Source organism: Daphnia carinata, chromosome 9, assembly GCF_022539665.2.
Source record: "Daphnia carinata strain CSIRO-1 chromosome 9, CSIRO_AGI_Dcar_HiC_V3, whole genome shotgun sequence".
Classification (NCBI taxonomy): Eukaryota; Metazoa; Arthropoda; class Branchiopoda; order Diplostraca; family Daphniidae; genus Daphnia; species Daphnia carinata.
This window is the reverse complement of record NC_081339.1, coordinates 5,976,591-5,994,364: the sequence shown is the minus strand read 5'-3', so window position 1 is coordinate 5,994,364 and position 17,774 is coordinate 5,976,591. Positions and strand designations below refer to the sequence as shown.

At 32.0% G+C, this 17,774-nt stretch overlaps 5 long non-coding RNA genes across 31 annotated transcripts; all 5 read right to left on the bottom strand.

The window, feature by feature from the left end:
- Nucleotides 1-1,573: 1,573 nt before the first annotated feature.
- Nucleotides 1,574-2,007, bottom strand: LOC132088277 (uncharacterized). The gene is made up of 2 exons (XR_009421710.1): nt 1,968-2,007; nt 1,574-1,882 (listed from the first exon to the last, which is right to left on the bottom strand). It is a non-coding gene; the product is annotated as an uncharacterized LOC132088277 (long non-coding RNA).
- A 113-nt stretch (nt 2,008-2,120) lies between these two features.
- On the bottom strand, nt 2,121-3,921 carry LOC130698006 (uncharacterized). Of its 10 annotated transcripts, XR_009421708.1 has the most exons (8): nt 3,818-3,921; nt 3,632-3,732; nt 3,474-3,557; nt 3,291-3,413; nt 3,079-3,216; nt 2,824-3,016; nt 2,467-2,765; nt 2,132-2,396 (listed from the first exon to the last, which is right to left on the bottom strand). It is a non-coding gene; the product is annotated as an uncharacterized LOC130698006 (long non-coding RNA). The 10 variants fall into 10 exon arrangements; XR_009421705.1 differs by having other exon boundaries at nt 2,121-2,257; nt 2,326-2,396; nt 3,079-3,557; XR_009003130.2 differs by having other exon boundaries at nt 2,467-2,576; nt 2,639-2,765; nt 3,079-3,557.
- Nucleotides 3,922-6,563: 2,642 nt separating this feature from the next.
- On the bottom strand, nt 6,564-8,364 carry LOC130698011 (uncharacterized). Of its 7 annotated transcripts, none has more exons than XR_009421736.1 (8): nt 8,261-8,364; nt 8,075-8,175; nt 7,917-8,000; nt 7,522-7,856; nt 7,267-7,459; nt 6,910-7,208; nt 6,769-6,839; nt 6,564-6,700 (listed from the first exon to the last, which is right to left on the bottom strand). It is a non-coding gene; the product is annotated as an uncharacterized LOC130698011 (long non-coding RNA). The 7 variants fall into 7 exon arrangements; XR_009003151.2 differs by having other exon boundaries at nt 6,584-6,839; nt 6,910-7,019; nt 7,082-7,208; XR_009421734.1 differs by having other exon boundaries at nt 6,584-6,839; nt 7,522-7,669; nt 7,734-7,856.
- A 2,093-nt stretch (nt 8,365-10,457) lies between these two features.
- Nucleotides 10,458-12,805, bottom strand: LOC130697999 (uncharacterized). Of its 7 annotated transcripts, none has more exons than XR_009421719.1 (10): nt 12,702-12,805; nt 12,516-12,616; nt 12,358-12,441; nt 11,963-12,297; nt 11,708-11,900; nt 11,351-11,649; nt 11,210-11,280; nt 10,996-11,141; nt 10,852-10,927; nt 10,458-10,766 (listed from the first exon to the last, which is right to left on the bottom strand). It is a non-coding gene; the product is annotated as an uncharacterized LOC130697999 (long non-coding RNA). The 7 variants fall into 7 exon arrangements; XR_009003097.1 differs by having other exon boundaries at nt 10,996-11,280; nt 11,351-11,460; nt 11,523-11,649; XR_009421718.1 differs by having other exon boundaries at nt 10,996-11,280; nt 11,963-12,110; nt 12,175-12,297.
- A 2,124-nt stretch (nt 12,806-14,929) lies between these two features.
- Nucleotides 14,930-17,277, bottom strand: LOC130698004 (uncharacterized). Of its 6 annotated transcripts, none has more exons than XR_009003123.1 (11): nt 17,174-17,277; nt 16,988-17,088; nt 16,830-16,913; nt 16,435-16,769; nt 16,180-16,372; nt 15,995-16,121; nt 15,823-15,932; nt 15,682-15,752; nt 15,468-15,613; nt 15,324-15,399; nt 14,930-15,238 (listed from the first exon to the last, which is right to left on the bottom strand). It is a non-coding gene; the product is annotated as an uncharacterized LOC130698004 (long non-coding RNA). The 6 variants fall into 6 exon arrangements; XR_009003125.1 differs by having other exon boundaries at nt 15,468-15,752; nt 16,435-16,582; nt 16,647-16,769; XR_009003126.1 differs by having other exon boundaries at nt 15,468-15,752; nt 16,435-16,572; nt 16,647-16,769.
- Between the last annotated feature and the right edge of the window lie 497 nt (nt 17,278-17,774).

Here is a 17,774-nt window from a genome sequence, read left to right as displayed (position 1 = left end):
TGTCGGGCCTTAAATTTCTAGCGTACCTACTTTTACATTGGAAATAACTCAATAACCATTAAGTCTACATAAAAACAAATTTCATATTCGTGATTCTTGTTAAATTTAGCATCTAACTCATACAAAGTTATCTAGTTTTGTTAATATAAATATTTTAGGTAAAAATCGGGCTTGTTGTTTTGTCGGGCCTTAAAATTCTAGCGTACCTACTTTTACATTGGAAATAACTCAATAACCATTAAGTCTACATAAAAACAAATTTCATATTCGTGATTCTTGTTAAATTTAGCATCTAACTCATATAAAGTTATCTAGTTTTGTTAATATAAATATTTTAGGTAAAAATCGGGCTTGTTGTTTTGTCGGGCCTTAAATTTCTAGCGTACCTACTTTTACATTTGAAATAACTCAATAACCATTAAGTCTACATAAAAACAAATTTCATATTCGTGATTCTTGTTAAATTTAGCATCTAACTCATACAAAGTTATCTAGTTTTGTTAATATAAATATTTTAGGTAAAAATCGGGCTTGTTGTTTTGTCGGGCCTTAAATTTCTAGCGTACCTACTACTTTTACATTTGAAATAACTCAATAACTATTAAGTCTACATAAAAACAAATTTCATATTCGTGATTCTTGTTAAATTTAGCATCTAACTCATATAAAGTTATCTAGTTTTGTTAATATAAATATTTTAGGTAAAAATCGGGCTTGTTGTTTTGTCGGGCCTTAAATTTCTAGCGTACCTACTTTTACATTTGAACGATCATTCCTTGCAAAAAAATAAAATAAAGGGTACTACTCCTCTAAGCGCTTAAAAATGGGAGTTTATTTGGCTTTTCGTACAAATGGTGTACCATACGTTTAGTTAAAATTGAACGATTCTGGATTTACAAAAAAGCTTCTACCATGAGGTAATTCCATGTCTTTATTTACTAATTTCTTTAAAGATTTAGAGAGAAAGCTTACAAAGACATGCAATGGACTTTACATAAAACTCAATCCAAATCAAACACAATGATGAGACGAAAAAAAATTGCCTGGAAGAGCAAGTTTAGTAAATCTGCCAAAGCTCAAATGCCAGCAAATTTAAGGTGCAAGTATTTGAAAACCTGTTAATTACTTCTTAGATAACAATAGATTTTATATTTTAAAACAGTGGCTGTGACTACTGCGAGGAATGGTACCATCAAGATTCACAAGGTATTTCATTCGACAACAGTTAGACATTACTAAAGATCAGAAAGTAACTTATCGTACTGATTTAGCATCTCTATACTATTTTTGATTAAACTTGAAAGTATGACTGAAGAATACTTTCTAACAAATGATCTAAAAGGTATAGTAAGTATTTCAGAATTAAGAGTAATTACTTCTAAAAAAATTATTAGTTCTGTTACCTTGTAGTCGTATATTCTGCCTGAAAATTAAAATCAACCTACCTTTTTAATGGTTTCCATCCTAGATTGGTAATATTTCAACAGTCATCTTTCCGTACTGTTTGAATTTCTAGGCAGGAAGTAAAATGTGGGCAGTAACAGTTTCAGAAGTGATGACGGAATTTTCCTGGTTTTTCATCCTAGCAAGACTGCTAACAAAGGTAAGTTGTATTTCTGTGGTAGCTATAACCTCTGAGAATGTGTAGCCAACAGTATCAGTAGCAATATTGAAGGGATTAATCCTGCACCAGAGGGAGTTATTTGTAAACAATATATCTTGAGGGCGGTATGATTCAAGCAAAGTTTTGTGACATGTGCAGTTATAGTGCTGAATATATATAGCGATGGAACAATGATTTTGCTGCAGAACTTGCTTTTTTTTACATTTATCCTGCTGTGATGACACATCTTCGTCACTTTAGCTAACTTCCTAAGCAGCTCTTTTGAGAAGAGGAAAAAAAGTTAGATGTTAGTTAAAAGTCTTTTTGATAAAAGCCATATCTTAACTAGAAATATAAAAGTTACCAGCAGAAGTAATCAAAAGCAATATCTTGTTTAAACTTACATTCTTGAGACAGTGAATAAGACCCCTGCCATTGACCTGTGAAAAAGAACAGTTTACGAAGAATTGACTGAATATATCGTGTAACAACAAATAATTACAACTACCATTTGGAAGCAGGTGTTTGGCAGCGTAATGTTCCATTCTTTTTCTGCAGCTCTTCAAGATAAGTTTGGTTGTTCAAGAAACTCAGTTCCTCGATTGGTTGCGTTTCACAGCTATTCAGCTGTATCGTGAAATGGCTTTCATTTACCTAGAATTTCTCCAATACAAAATTTGTTCATAATTTTTGCCATTCTCAGAATCTTTTGTAAAATGTACTTAAGAGGTTGAATGCTGTCAAGTAGATTTTCACTCTGCAGATAGCTGGTCAACATTCCATGGTTGAATACCTAGAATTATAAGAAATATATAGAAATTACACAGATTATGATCAGTCAATCATAAATTTTTGTTTAATACATTGTTTTCATGAATGGGTTGGTACCATTGCACAAGTAATTTCCATCTAATACAGGTACGAGAACAATAAAAATGTTTTTTGTCAAGTGCTTTTTTATTCCATGGCATTTCTAAAGAACCATGTTAAATGTAGGAATAAACTGATAAAATACAAAAACTTTCTGTTAATGACCTTCTCAATACCAATTTCCAGTATTTTCTTGACAAAAAAAAGTGATCTCCAAGACTGTTAGGGTTGCATATATTCACACACAACATACATTTCCCACAAAGGGAACCAATAGAAGGCAATATGACACCTGAATTTAAAGATTTTTAATGATTTACTTGAATTGTTTGCAATCAAAATAAGTTTACCTGACTAAAGCAACTCTTTTTATAAAGGGAACAAGCTGGTTTGCAAGTTTTTTTTTTTTCAGATTAACAGTCTCACTTTAGAAGTATATGTGTACCTTGGCATTTGTGGGTTTTGAAGACTGGATCAGAAATACATTTATTGCAACGAAATGGGTAAAAGTTTGCAACCAGGCTGTTGTTAGAATCAATGAGTCTGAATAAAAGAAAATGCAGTCAAATTTTAACACTAACATACAAATGGTAAATGTTAACTACTTGAATCGTTAATGAAGCCAATTTCTTCTTTAGGTGCCCTTTGATATAACAAGGCTTTTTCTTAACAGGTTCACGCAAGAAAGATGTCAGATAAAATTCTTCTGATTTAGGGGCTACCATTTCAGTTATCTTGAATACCTTTATAATACTGCAAGTTCACTCAGCCAAACACTGGCAAAAAAATTACAAAATGCAAATTAAATTTTCCTTACCTACTAGTGCTAAAGAGGTAAAATTGTTGAAGTTGAAGATCACAGCAATTTGTTCCCATATTCATTGGATGCTTGAGCCTGACGATGGCCATGTAGCGATGCACAAGTGATGGAATATCGCCACTAAAGAAAAACATGTCTGGTATTTTAGGGTTCAAGATCAGCAAGAACCATGTTGCTTACACCAGGCACATCTAAGATTCATCATTGTCAAAATTGGCATTCGTTTTGTCTTTGGGGCTGCACGTTGCCTGAATTGTTCTACGGCTGGAATACAACAAAACATTATAACAAAGGCCCCGTTCCAAATAGCACTGCATTTTAATGTTTTATCAACGTACCAGCATTATATGTAAAAAGAATATTTTTGGCTTCTTCAACAATCAAATCAGATGATCGTTCATTGTCCATCCAGGAACAGCAGTGAACCAAAACAAAAATCCTGAAAGAAAAACATATGATAAAGATTGTTTTTTATACCGCTATGCCAAACAACTTAATAAAAGGGAAATAAAAGTTATGCTTACAACATTGCTCAGGAGCATTTTCTAGAACTTCAGATGTTTTAGATACGTGACAACACACCTTCGCTGCCGGACTTCGTCTGAAGTTTAGCATAGGCAAAAAAATTGGCGGGAACTACTAGTGAGGCTGCGTTGCCTAACCGTTATTTATCTAATGGTTTTAACATGGTGAACAACAAATTTCATTTTCGTGAATCTTGTTAAATTTTGAATCTAAATCATATATAATAACATATATTTATTTGACATTAATTTTTTAAGTAGACGTCCGGAATCGGGCCTTAAATTTCTATCGTACCTACTTTTATATTTGAATTAACTCAAAAACCATGAACTCTACATAAAAACAAATTTCATATTCGTCATTCTTGTTAAATTTAGCATCTAACTCATATAAAGTTATCTAGTTTTGTTATATAAATATTTTAGGTAAAAATCGGGCTTGTTGTTTTGTCGGGCCTTAAATTTCTAGCGTACCTACTTTTACATTTGAAATAACTCAATAACCATTAAGTCTACATAAAAACAAATTTCATATTCGTGATTCTTGTTAAATTTAGCATCTAACTCATACAAAGTTATCTAGTTTTGTTAAATTAAATATTTTAGGTAAAAATCGGGCTTGTTGTTTTGTCGGGCCTTAAATTTCTAGCGTACCTACTTTTACATTGGAAATAACTCAATAACCATTAAGTCTACATAAAAACAAATTTCATATTCGTGATTCTTGTTAAATTTAGCATCTAACTCATACAAAGTTATCTAGTTTTGTTAATATAAATATTTTAGGTAAAAATCGGGCTTGTTGTTTTGTCGGGCCTTAAAATTCTAGCGTACCTACTTTTACATAGGAAATAACTCAATAACCATTAAGTCTACATAAAAACAAATTTCATATTCGTGATTCTTGTTAAATTTAGCATCTAACTCATATAAAGTTATCTAGTTTTGTTAATATAAATATTTTAGGTAAAAATCGGGCTTGTTGTTTTGTCGGGCCTTAAATTTCTAGCGTACCTACTTTTACATTTGAAATAACTCAATAACCATTAAGTCTACATAAAAACAAATTTCATATTCGTGATTCTTGTTAAATTTAGCATCTAACTCATACAAAGTTATCTAGTTTTGTTAATATAAATATTTTAGGTAAAAATCGGGCTTGTTGTTTTGTCGGGCCTTAAATTTCTAGCGTACCTACTTTTACATTTGAAATAACTCAATAACTATTAAGTCTACATAAAAACAAATTTCATATTCGTGATTCTTGTTAAATTTAGCATCTAACTCATATAAAGTTATCTAGTTTTGTTAATATAAATATTTTAGGTAAAAATCGGGCTTGTTGTTTTGTCGGGCCTTAAATTTCTAGCGTACCTACTTTTACATTTGAACGATCATTCCTTGCAAAAAAATAAAATAAAGGGTACTACTCCTCTAAGCGCTTAAAATTGGGAGTTTATTTGGCTTTTCGTACAAATGGTGTACCATACGTTTAGTTAAAATTGAACGATTCTGGATTTACAAAAAAGCTTCTACCATGAGGTAATTCCATGTCTTTATTTACTAATTTCTTTAAAGATTTAGAGAGAAAGCTTACAAAGACATGCAATGGACTTTACATGAAATGCAATCCAAATCAAACACAATGATGAGACGAAAAAAAATTGCCTGGAAGAGCAAGTTTAGTAAATCTGCCAAAGCTCAAATGCCAGCAAATTTAAGGTGCAAGTATTTGAAAACCTGTTAATTACTTCTTAGATAACAATAGATTTTATATTTTAAAACAGTGGCTGTGACTACTGCGAGGAATGGTACCATCAAGATTCACAAGGTATTTCATTCGACAACAGTTAGACATTACTAAAGATCAGAAAGTAACTTATCGTACTGATTTAGCATCTCTATACTATTCTTGATTAAACTTGAAAGTATGACTGAAGAATACTTTCTAACAAATGATCTAAAAGGTATAGTAAGTATTTCAGAATTAAGAGTAATTACTTCTAAAAAAATTATTAGTTCTGTTACCTTGTAGTCGTATATTCTGCCTGAAAATTAAAATCAACCTACCTTTTTAATGGTTTCCATCCTAGATTGGTAATATTTCAACAGTCATCTTTCCGTACTGTTTGAATTTCTAGGCAGGAAGTAAAATGTGGGCAGTAACAGTTTCAGAAGTGATGACGGAATTTTCCTGGTTTTTCATCCTAGCAAGACTGCTAACAAAGGTAAGTTGTATTTCTGTGGTAGCTATAACCTCTGAGAATGTGTAGCCAACAGTATCAGTAGCAATATTGAAGGGATTAATCCTGCACCAGAGGGAGTTATTTGTAAACAATATATCTTGAGGGCGGTATGATTCAAGCAAAGTTTTGTGACATGTGCAGTTATAGTGCTGAATATATATAGCGATGGAACAATGATTTTGCTGCAGAACTTGCTTTTTTTTTACATTTATCCTGCTGTGATGACACATCTTCGTCACTTTAGCTAACTTCCTAAGCAGCTCTTTTGAGAAGAGGAAAAATAGTTAGATGTTAGTTAAAAGTCTTTTTGATAAAAGCCATATCTTAACTAGAAATATAAAAGTTACCAGCAGAAGTAATCAAAAGCAATATCTTGTTTAAACTTACACTCTTGAGACAGTGAATAAGACCCCTGCCATTGACCTGTGAAAAAGAACAGTTTACGAAGAATTGACTGAATATATCGTGTAACAACAAATAATTACAACTACCATTTGGAAGCAGGTGTTTGGCAGCGTAATGTTCCATTCTTTTTCTGCAGCTCTTCAAGATAAGTTTGGTTGTTCAAGAAACTCAGTTCCTCGATTGGTTGCGTTTCACAGCTATTCAGCTGTATCGTGAAATGGCTTTCATTTACCTAGAATTTCTCCAATACAAAATTTGTTCATAATTTTTGCCATTCTCAGAATCTTTTGTAAAATGTACTTAAGAGGTTGAATGCTGTCAAGTAGATTTTCACTCTGCAGATAGCTGGTCAACATTCCATGGTTGAATACCTAGAATTATAAGAAATATATAGAAATTACACAGATTATGATCAGTCAATCATAAATTTTTGTTTAATACATTGTTTTCATGAATGGGTTGGTACCATTGCACAAGTAATTTCCATCTAATACAGGTACGAGAACAATAAAAATGTTTTTTGTCAAGTGCTTTTTTATTCCATGGCATTTCTAAAGAACCATGTTAAATGTAGGAATAAACTGATAAAATACAAAAACTTTCTGTTAATGACCTTCTCAATACCAATTTCCAGTATTTTCTTGACAAAAAAAAGTGATCTCCAAGACTGTTAGGGTTGCATATATTCACACACAACATACATTTCCCACAAAGGGAACCAATAGAAGGCAATATGACACCTGAATTTAAAGATTTTTAATGATTTACTTGAATTGTTTGCAATCAAAATAAGTTTACCTGACTAAAGCAACTCTTTTTATAAAGGGAACAAGCTGGTTTGCAAGTTTTTTTTTTTTCAGATTAACAGTCTCACTTTAGAAGTATATGTGTACCTTGGCATTTGTGGGTTTTGAAGACTGGATCAGAAATACATTTATTGCAACGAAATGGGTAAAAGTTTGCAACCAGGCTGTTGTTAGAATCAATGAGTCTGAATAAAAGAAAATGCAGTCAAATTTTAACACTAACATACAAATGGTAAATGTTAACTACTTGAATCGTTAATGAAGCCAATTTCTTCTTTAGGTGCCCTTTGATATAACAAGGCTTTTTCTTAACAGGTTCACGCAAGAAAGATGTCAGATAAAATTCTTCTGATTTAGGGGCTACCATTTCAGTTATCTTGAATACCTTTATAATACTGCAAGTTCACTCAGCCAAACACTGGCAAAAAAATTACAAAATGCAAATTAAATTTTCCTTACCTACTAGTGCTAAAGAGGTAAAATTGTTGAAGTTGAAGATCACAGCAATTTGTTCCCATATTCATTGGATGCTTGAGCCTGACGATGGCCATGTAGCGATGCACAAGTGATGGAATATCGCCACTAAAGAAAAACATGTCTGGTATTTTAGGGTTCAAGATCAGCAAGAACCATGTTGCTTACACCAGGCACATCTAAGATTCAGCGTTGTCAAAATTGGCATTCATTTTGTCTTTGGGGCTGTACGTTGCCTGAATTGTTCTACGGCTGGAATACAACAAAACATTATAACAAAGGCCCCGTTCCAAATAGCACTGCATTTTAATGTTTTATCAACGTACCAGCATTATATGTAAAAAGAATATTTTTGGCTTCTTCAACAATCAAATCAGATGATCGTTCATTGTCCATCCAGGAACAGCAGTGAACCAAAACAAAAATCCTGAAAGAAAAACATATGATAAAGATTGTTTTTTATACCGCTATGCCAAACAACTTAATAAAAGGGAAATAAAAGTTATGCTTACAACATTGCTCAGGAGCATTTTCTAGAACTTCAGATGTTTTAGATACGTGACAACACACCTTCGCTGCCGGACTTCGTCTGAAGTTTAGCATAGGCAAAAAAATTGGCGGGAACTACTAGTGAGGCTGCGTTGCCTAACCGTTATTTATCTAATGGTTTTAACATGGTGAACAACAAATTTCATTTTCGTGAATCTTGTTAAATTTTGAATCTAAATCGTATATAATAACATATATTTATTTGACATTAATTTTTAAGTAGACGTCCGGAATCGGGCCTTAAATTTCTATCGTACCTACTTTTATATTTGAATTAACTCAAAAACCATGAACTCTACATAAAAACAAATTTCATATTCGTCATTCTTGTTAAATTTAGCATCTAACTCATATAAAGTTATCTAGTTTTGTTATATAAATATTTTAGGTAAAAATCGGGCTTGTTGTTTTGTCGGGCCTTAAATTTCTAGCGTACCTACTTTTACATTTGAAATAACTCAATAACCATTAAGTCTACATAAAAACAAATTTCATATTCGTGATTCTTGTTAAATTTAGCATCTAACTCATACAAAGTTATCTAGTTTTGTTAAATTAAATATTTTAGGTAAAAATCGGGCTTGTTGTTTTGTCGGGCCTTAAATTTCTAGCGTACCTACTTTTACATTGGAAATAACTCAATAACCATTAAGTCTACATAAAAACAAATTTCATATTCGTGATTCTTGTTAAATTTAGCATCTAACTCATACAAAGTTATCTAGTTTTGTTAATATAAATATTTTAGGTAAAAATCGGGCTTGTTGTTTTGTCGGGCCTTAAAATTCTAGCGTACCTACTTTTACATTGGAAATAACTCAATAACCATTAAGTCTACATAAAAACAAATTTCATATTCGTGATTCTTGTTAAATTTAGCATCTAACTCATATAAAGTTATCTAGTTTTGTTAATATAAATATTTTAGGTAAAAATCGGGCTTGTTGTTTTGTCGGGCCTTAAATTTCTAGCGTACCTACTTTTACATTTGAAATAACTCAATAACCATTAAGTCTACATAAAAACAAATTTCATATTCGTGATTCTTGTTAAATTTAGCATCTAACTCATACAAAGTTATCTAGTTTTGTTAATATAAATATTTTAGGTAAAAATCGGGCTTGTTGTTTTGTCGGGCCTTAAATTTCTAGCGTACCTACTTTTACATTTGAAATAACTCAATAACTATTAAGTCTACATAAAAACAAATTTCATATTCGTGATTCTTGTTAAATTTAGCATCTAACTCATATAAAGTTATCTAGTTTTGTTAATATAAATATTTTAGGTAAAAATCGGGCTTGTTGTTTTGTCGGGCCTTAAATTTCTAGCGTACCTACTTTTACATTTGAACGATCATTCCTTGCAAAAAAATAAAATAAAGGGTACTACTCCTCTAAGCGCTTAAAATTGGGAGTTTATTTGGCTTTTCGTACAAATGGTGTACCATACGTTTAGTTAAAATTGAACGATTCTGGATTTACAAAAAAGCTTCTACCATGAGGTAATTCCATGTCTTTATTTACTAATTTCTTTAAAGATTTAGAGAGAAAGCTTACAAAGACATGCAATGGACTTTACATGAAATGCAATCCAAATCAAACACAATGATGAGACGAAAAAAAATTGCCTGGAAGAGCAAGTTTAGTAAATCTGCCAAAGCTCAAATGCCAGCAAATTTAAGGTGCAAGTATTTGAAAACCTGTTAATTACTTCTTAGATAACAATAGATTTTATATTTTAAAACAGTGGCTGTGACTACTGCGAGGAATGGTACCATCAAGATTCACAAGGTATTTCATTCGACAACAGTTAGACATTACTAAAGATCAGAAAGTAACTTATCGTACTGATTTAGCATCTCTATACTATTCTTGATTAAACTTGAAAGTATGACTGAAGAATACTTTCTAACAAATGATCTAAAAGGTATAGTAAGTATTTCAGAATTAAGAGTAATTACTTCTAAAAAAATTATTAGTTCTGTTACCTTGTAGTCGTATATTCTGCCTGAAAATTAAAATCAACCTACCTTTTTAATGGTTTCCATCCTAGATTGGTAATATTTCAACAGTCATCTTTCCGTACTGTTTGAATTTCTAGGCAGGAAGTAAAATGTGGGCAGTAACAGTTTCAGAAGTGATGACGGAATTTTCCTGGTTTTTCATCCTAGCAAGACTGCTAACAAAGGTAAGTTGTATTTCTGTGGTAGCTATAACCTCTGAGAATGTGTAGCCAACAGTATCAGTAGCAATATTGAAGGGATTAATCCTGCACCAGAGGGAGTTATTTGTAAACAATATATCTTGAGGGCGGTATGATTCAAGCAAAGTTTTGTGACATGTGCAGTTATAGTGCTGAATATATATAGCGATGGAACAATGATTTTGCTGCAGAACTTGCTTTTTTTTACATTTATCCTGCTGTGATGACACATCTTCGTCACTTTAGCTAACTTCCTAAGCAGCTCTTTTGAGAAGAGGAAAAAAAGTTAGATGTTAGTTAAAAGTCTTTTTGATAAAAGCCATATCTTAACTAGAAATATAAAAGTTACCAGCAGAAGTAATCAAAAGCAATATCTTGTTTAAACTTACACTCTTGAGACAGTGAATAAGACCCCTGCCATTGACCTGTGAAAAAGAACAGTTTACGAAGAATTGACTGAATATATCGTGTAACAACAAATAATTACAACTACCATTTGGAAGCAGGTGTTTGGCAGCGTAATGTTCCATTCTTTTTCTGCAGCTCTTCAAGATAAGTTTGGTTGTTCAAGAAACTCAGTTCCTCGATTGGTTGCGTTTCACAGCTATTCAGCTGTATCGTGAAATGGCTTTCATTTACCTAGAATTTCTCCAATACAAAATTTGTTCATAATTTTTGCCATTCTCAGAATCTTTTGTAAAATGTACTTAAGAGGTTGAATGCTGTCAAGTAGATTTTCACTCTGCAGATAGCTGGTCAACATTCCATGGTTGAATACCTAGAATTATAAGAAATATATAGAAATTACACAGATTATGATCAGTCAATCATAAATTTTTGTTTAATACATTGTTTTCATGAATGGGTTGGTACCATTGCACAAGTAATTTCCATCTAATACAGGTACGAGAACAATAAAAATGTTTTTTGTCAAGTGCTTTTTTATTCCATGGCATTTCTAAAGAACCATGTTAAATGTAGGAATAAACTGATAAAATACAAAAACTTTCTGTTAATGACCTTCTCAATACCAATTTCCAGTATTTTCTTGACAAAAAAAAGTGATCTCCAAGACTGTTAGGGTTGCATATATTCACACACAACATACATTTCCCACAAAGGGAACCAATAGAAGGCAATATGACACCTGAATTTAAAGATTTTTAATGATTTACTTGAATTGTTTGCAATCAAAATAAGTTTACCTGACTAAAGCAACTCTTTTTATAAAGGGAACAAGCTGGTTTGCAAGTTTTTTTTTTTTCAGATTAACAGTCTCACTTTAGAAGTATATGTGTACCTTGGCATTTGTGGGTTTTGAAGACTGGATCAGAAATACATTTATTGCAACGAAATGGGTAAAAGTTTGCAACCAGGCTGTTGTTAGAATCAATGAGTCTGAATAAAAGAAAATGCAGTCAAATTTTAACACTAACATACAAATGGTAAATGTTAACTACTTGAATCGTTAATGAAGCCAATTTCTTCTTTAGGTGCCCTTTGATATAACAAGGCTTTTTCTTAACAGGTTCACGCAAGAAAGATGTCAGATAAAATTCTTCTGATTTAGGGGCTACCATTTCAGTTATCTTGAATACCTTTATAATACTGCAAGTTCACTCAGCCAAACACTGGCAAAAAAATTACAAAATGCAAATTAAATTTTCCTTACCTACTAGTGCTAAAGAGGTAAAATTGTTGAAGTTGAAGATCACAGCAATTTGTTCCCATATTCATTGGATGCTTGAGCCTGACGATGGCCATGTAGCGATGCACAAGTGATGGAATATCGCCACTAAAGAAAAACATGTCTGGTATTTTAGGGTTCAAGATCAGCAAGAACCATGTTGCTTACACCAGGCACATCTAAGATTCAGCGTTGTCAAAATTGGCATTCATTTTGTCTTTGGGGCTGTACGTTGCCTGAATTGTTCTACGGCTGGAATACAACAAAACATTATAACAAAGGCCCCGTTCCAAATAGCACTGCATTTTAATGTTTTATCAACGTACCAGCATTATATGTAAAAAGAATATTTTTGGCTTCTTCAACAATCAAATCAGATGATCGTTCATTGTCCATCCAGGAACAGCAGTGAACCAAAACAAAAATCCTGAAAGAAAAACATATGATAAAGATTGTTTTTTATACCGCTATGCCAAACAACTTAATAAAAGGGAAATAAAAGTTATGCTTACAACATTGCTCAGGAGCATTTTCTAGAACTTCAGATGTTTTAGATACGTGACAACACACCTTCGCTGCCGGACTTCGTCTGAAGTTTAGCATAGGCAAAAAAATTGGCGGGAACTACTAGTGAGGCTGCGTTGCCTAACCGTTATTTATCTAATGGTTTTAACATGGTGAACAACAAATTTCATTTTCGTGAATCTTGTTAAATTTTGAATCTAAATCGTATATAATAACATATATTTATTTGACATTAATTTTTTAAGTAGACGTCCGGAATCGGGCCTTAAATTTCTATCGTACCTACTTTTATATTTGAATTAACTCAAAAACCATGAACTCTACATAAAAACAAATTTCATATTCGTCATTCTTGTTAAATTTAGCATCTAACTCATATAAAGTTATCTAGTTTTGTTATATAAATATTTTAGGTAAAAATCGGGCTTGTTGTTTTGTCGGGCCTTAAATTTCTAGCGTACCTACTTTTACATTTGAAATAACTCAATAACCATTAAGTCTACATAAAAACAAATTTCATATTCGTGATTCTTGTTAAATTTAGCATCTAACTCATACAAAGTTATCTAGTTTTGTTAAATTAAATATTTTAGGTAAAAATCGGGCTTGTTGTTTTGTCGGGCCTTAAATTTCTAGCGTACCTACTTTTACATTGGAAATAACTCAATAACCATTAAGTCTACATAAAAACAAATTTCATATTCGTGATTCTTGTTAAATTTAGCATCTAACTCATACAAAGTTATCTAGTTTTGTTAATATAAATATTTTAGGTAAAAATCGGGCTTGTTGTTTTGTCGGGCCTTAAAATTCTAGCGTACCTACTTTTACATTGGAAATAACTCAATAACCATTAAGTCTACATAAAAACAAATTTCATATTCGTGATTCTTGTTAAATTTAGCATCTAACTCATATAAAGTTATCTAGTTTTGTTAATATAAATATTTTAGGTAAAAATCGGGCTTGTTGTTTTGTCGGGCCTTAAATTTCTAGCGTACCTACTTTTACATTTGAAATAACTCAATAACCATTAAGTCTACATAAAAACAAATTTCATATTCGTGATTCTTGTTAAATTTAGCATCTAACTCATACAAAGTTATCTAGTTTTGTTAATATAAATATTTTAGGTAAAAATCGGGCTTGTTGTTTTGTCGGGCCTTAAATTTCTAGCGTACCTACTTTTACATTTGAAATAACTCAATAACTATTAAGTCTACATAAAAACAAATTTCATATTCGTGATTCTTGTTAAATTTAGCATCTAACTCATATAAAGTTATCTAGTTTTGTTAATATAAATATTTTAGGTAAAAATCGGGCTTGTTGTTTTGTCGGGCCTTAAATTCGGGCTTGTTGTTTTGTCGGGCCTTAAATTTCTAGCGTACCTACTTTTACATTTGAACGATCATTCCTTGCAAAAAAATAAAATAAAGGGTACTACTCCTCTAAGCGCTTAAAATTGGGAGTTTATTTGGCTTTTCGTACAAATGGTGTACCATACGTTTAGTTAAAATTGAACGATTCTGGATTTACAAAAAAGCTTCTACCATGAGGTAATTCCATGTCTTTATTTACTAATTTCTTTAAAGATTTAGAGAGAAAGCTTACAAAGACATGCAATGGACTTTACATGAAATGCAATCCAAATCAAACACAATGATGAGACGAAAAAAAATTGCCTGGAAGAGCAAGTTTAGTAAATCTGCCAAAGCTCAAATGCCAGCAAATTTAAGGTGCAAGTATTTGAAAACCTGTTAATTACTTCTTAGATAACAATAGATTTTATATTTTAAAACAGTGGCTGTGACTACTGCGAGGAATGGTACCATCAAGATTCACAAGGTATTTCATTCGACAACAGTTAGACATTACTAAAGATCAGAAAGTAACTTATCGTACTGATTTAGCATCTCTATACTATTCTTGATTAAACTTGAAAGTATGACTGAAGAATACTTTCTAACAAATGATCTAAAAGGTATAGTAAGTATTTCAGAATTAAGAGTAATTACTTCTAAAAAAATTATTAGTTCTGTTACCTTGTAGTCGTATATTCTGCCTGAAAATTAAAATCAACCTACCTTTTTAATGGTTTCCATCCTAGATTGGTAATATTTCAACAGTCATCTTTCCGTACTGTTTGAATTTCTAGGCAGGAAGTAAAATGTGGGCAGTAACAGTTTCAGAAGTGATGACGGAATTTTCCTGGTTTTTCATCCTAGCAAGACTGCTAACAAAGGTAAGTTGTATTTCTGTGGTAGCTATAACCTCTGAGAATGTGTAGCCAACAGTATCAGTAGCAATATTGAAGGGATTAATCCTGCACCAGAGGGAGTTATTTGTAAACAATATATCTTGAGGGCGGTATGATTCAAGCAAAGTTTTGTGACATGTGCAGTTATAGTGCTGAATATATATAGCGATGGAACAATGATTTTGCTGCAGAACTTGCTTTTTTTTACATTTATCCTGCTGTGATGACACATCTTCGTCACTTTAGCTAACTTCCTAAGCAGCTCTTTTGAGAAGAGGAAAAAAAGTTAGATGTTAGTTAAAAGTCTTTTTGATAAAAGCCATATCTTAACTAGAAATATAAAAGTTACCAGCAGAAGTAATCAAAAGCAATATCTTGTTTAAACTTACACTCTTGAGACAGTGAATAAGACCCCTGCCATTGACCTGTGAAAAAGAACAGTTTACGAAGAATTGACTGAATATATCGTGTAACAACAAATAATTACAACTACCATTTGGAAGCAGGTGTTTGGCAGCGTAATGTTCCATTCTTTTTCTGCAGCTCTTCAAGATAAGTTTGGTTGTTCAAGAAACTCAGTTCCTCGATTGGTTGCGTTTCACAGCTATTCAGCTGTATCGTGAAATGGCTTTCATTTACCTAGAATTTCTCCAATACAAAATTTGTTCATAATTTTTGCCATTCTCAGAATCTTTTGTAAAATGTACTTAAGAGGTTGAATGCTGTCAAGTAGATTTTCACTCTGCAGATAGCTGGTCAACATTCCATGGTTGAATACCTAGAATTATAAGAAATATATAGAAATTACACAGATTATGATCAGTCAATCATAAATTTTTGTTTAATACATTGTTTTCATGAATGGGTTGGTACCATTGCACAAGTAATTTCCATCTAATACAGGTACGAGAACAATAAAAATGTTTTTTGTCAAGTGCTTTTTTATTCCATGGCATTTCTAAACAACCATGTTAAATGTAGGAATAAACTGATAAAATACAAAAACTTTCTGTTAATGACCTTCTCAATACCAATTTCCAGTATTTTCTTGACAAAAAAAAGTGATCTCCAAGACTGTTAGGGTTGCATATATTCACACACAACATACATTTCCCACAAAGGGAACCAATAGAAGGCAATATGACACCTGAATTTAAAGATTTTTAATGATTTACTTGAATTGTTTGCAATCAAAATAAGTTTACCTGACTAAAGCAACTCTTTTTATAAAGGGAACAAGCTGGTTTGCAAGTTTTTTTTTTTTCAGATTAACAGTCTCACTTTAGAAGTATATGTGTACCTTGGCATTTGTGGGTTTTGAAGACTGGATCAGAAATACATTTATTGCAACGAAATGGGTAAAAGTTTGCAACCAGGCTGTTGTTAGAATCAATGAGTCTGAATAAAAGAAAATGCAGTCAAATTTTAACACTAACATACAAATGGTAAATGTTAACTACTTGAATCGTTAATGAAGCCAATTTCTTCTTTAGGTGCCCTTTGATATAACAAGGCTTTTTCTTAACAGGTTCACGCAAGAAAGATGTCAGATAAAATTCTTCTGATTTAGGGGCTACCATTTCAGTTATCTTGAATACCTTTATAATACTGCAAGTTCACTCAGCCAAACACTGGCAAAAAAATTACAAAATGCAAATTAAATTTTCCTTACCTACTAGTGCTAAAGAGGTAAAATTGTTGAAGTTGAAGATCACAGCAATTTGTTCCCATATTCATTGGATGCTTGAGCCTGACGATGGCCATGTAGCGATGCACAAGTGATGGAATATCGCCACTAAAGAAAAACATGTCTGGTATTTTAGGGTTCAAGATCAGCAAGAACCATGTTGCTTACACCAGGCACATCTAAGATTCAGCGTTGTCAAAATTGGCATTCATTTTGTCTTTGGGGCTGTACGTTGCCTGAATTGTTCTACGGCTGGAATACAACAAAACATTATAACAAAGGCCCCGTTCCAAATAGCACTGCATTTTAATGTTTTATCAACGTACCAGCATTATATGTAAAAAGAATATTTTTGGCTTCTTCAACAATCAAATCAGATGATCGTTCATTGTCCATCCAGGAACAGCAGTGAACCAAAACAAAAATCCTGAAAGAAAAACATATGATAAAGATTGTTTTTTATACCGCTATGCCAAACAACTTAATAAAAGGGAAATAAAAGTTATGCTTACAACATTGCTCAGGAGCATTTTCTAGAACTTCAGATGTTTTAGATACGTGACAACACACCTTCGCTGCCGGACTTCGTCTGAAGTTTAGCATAGGCAAAAAAATTGGCGGGAACTACTAGTGAGGCTGCGTTGCCTAACCGTTATTTATCTAATGGTTTTAACATGGTATAACATGGTGAACAACAAATTTCATTTTCGTGAATCTTGTTAAATTTTGAATCTAAATCGTATATAATAACATATATTTATTTGACATTAATTTTTTAAGTAGACGTCCGGAATCGGGCCTTAAATTTCTATCGTACCTACTTTTATATTTGAATTAACTCAAAAACCATGAACTCTACATAAAAACAAATTTCATATTCGTCATTCTTGTTAAATTTAGCATCTAACTCATATAAAGTTATCTAGTTTTGTTATATAAATATTTTAGGTAAAAATCGGGCTTGTTGTTTTGTCGGGCCTTAAATTTCTAGCGTACCTACTTTTACATTTGAAATAACTCAATAACCATTAAGTCTACATAAAAACAAATTTCATATTCGTGATTCTTGTTAAATTTAGCATCTAACTCATACAAAGTTATCTAGTTTTGTTA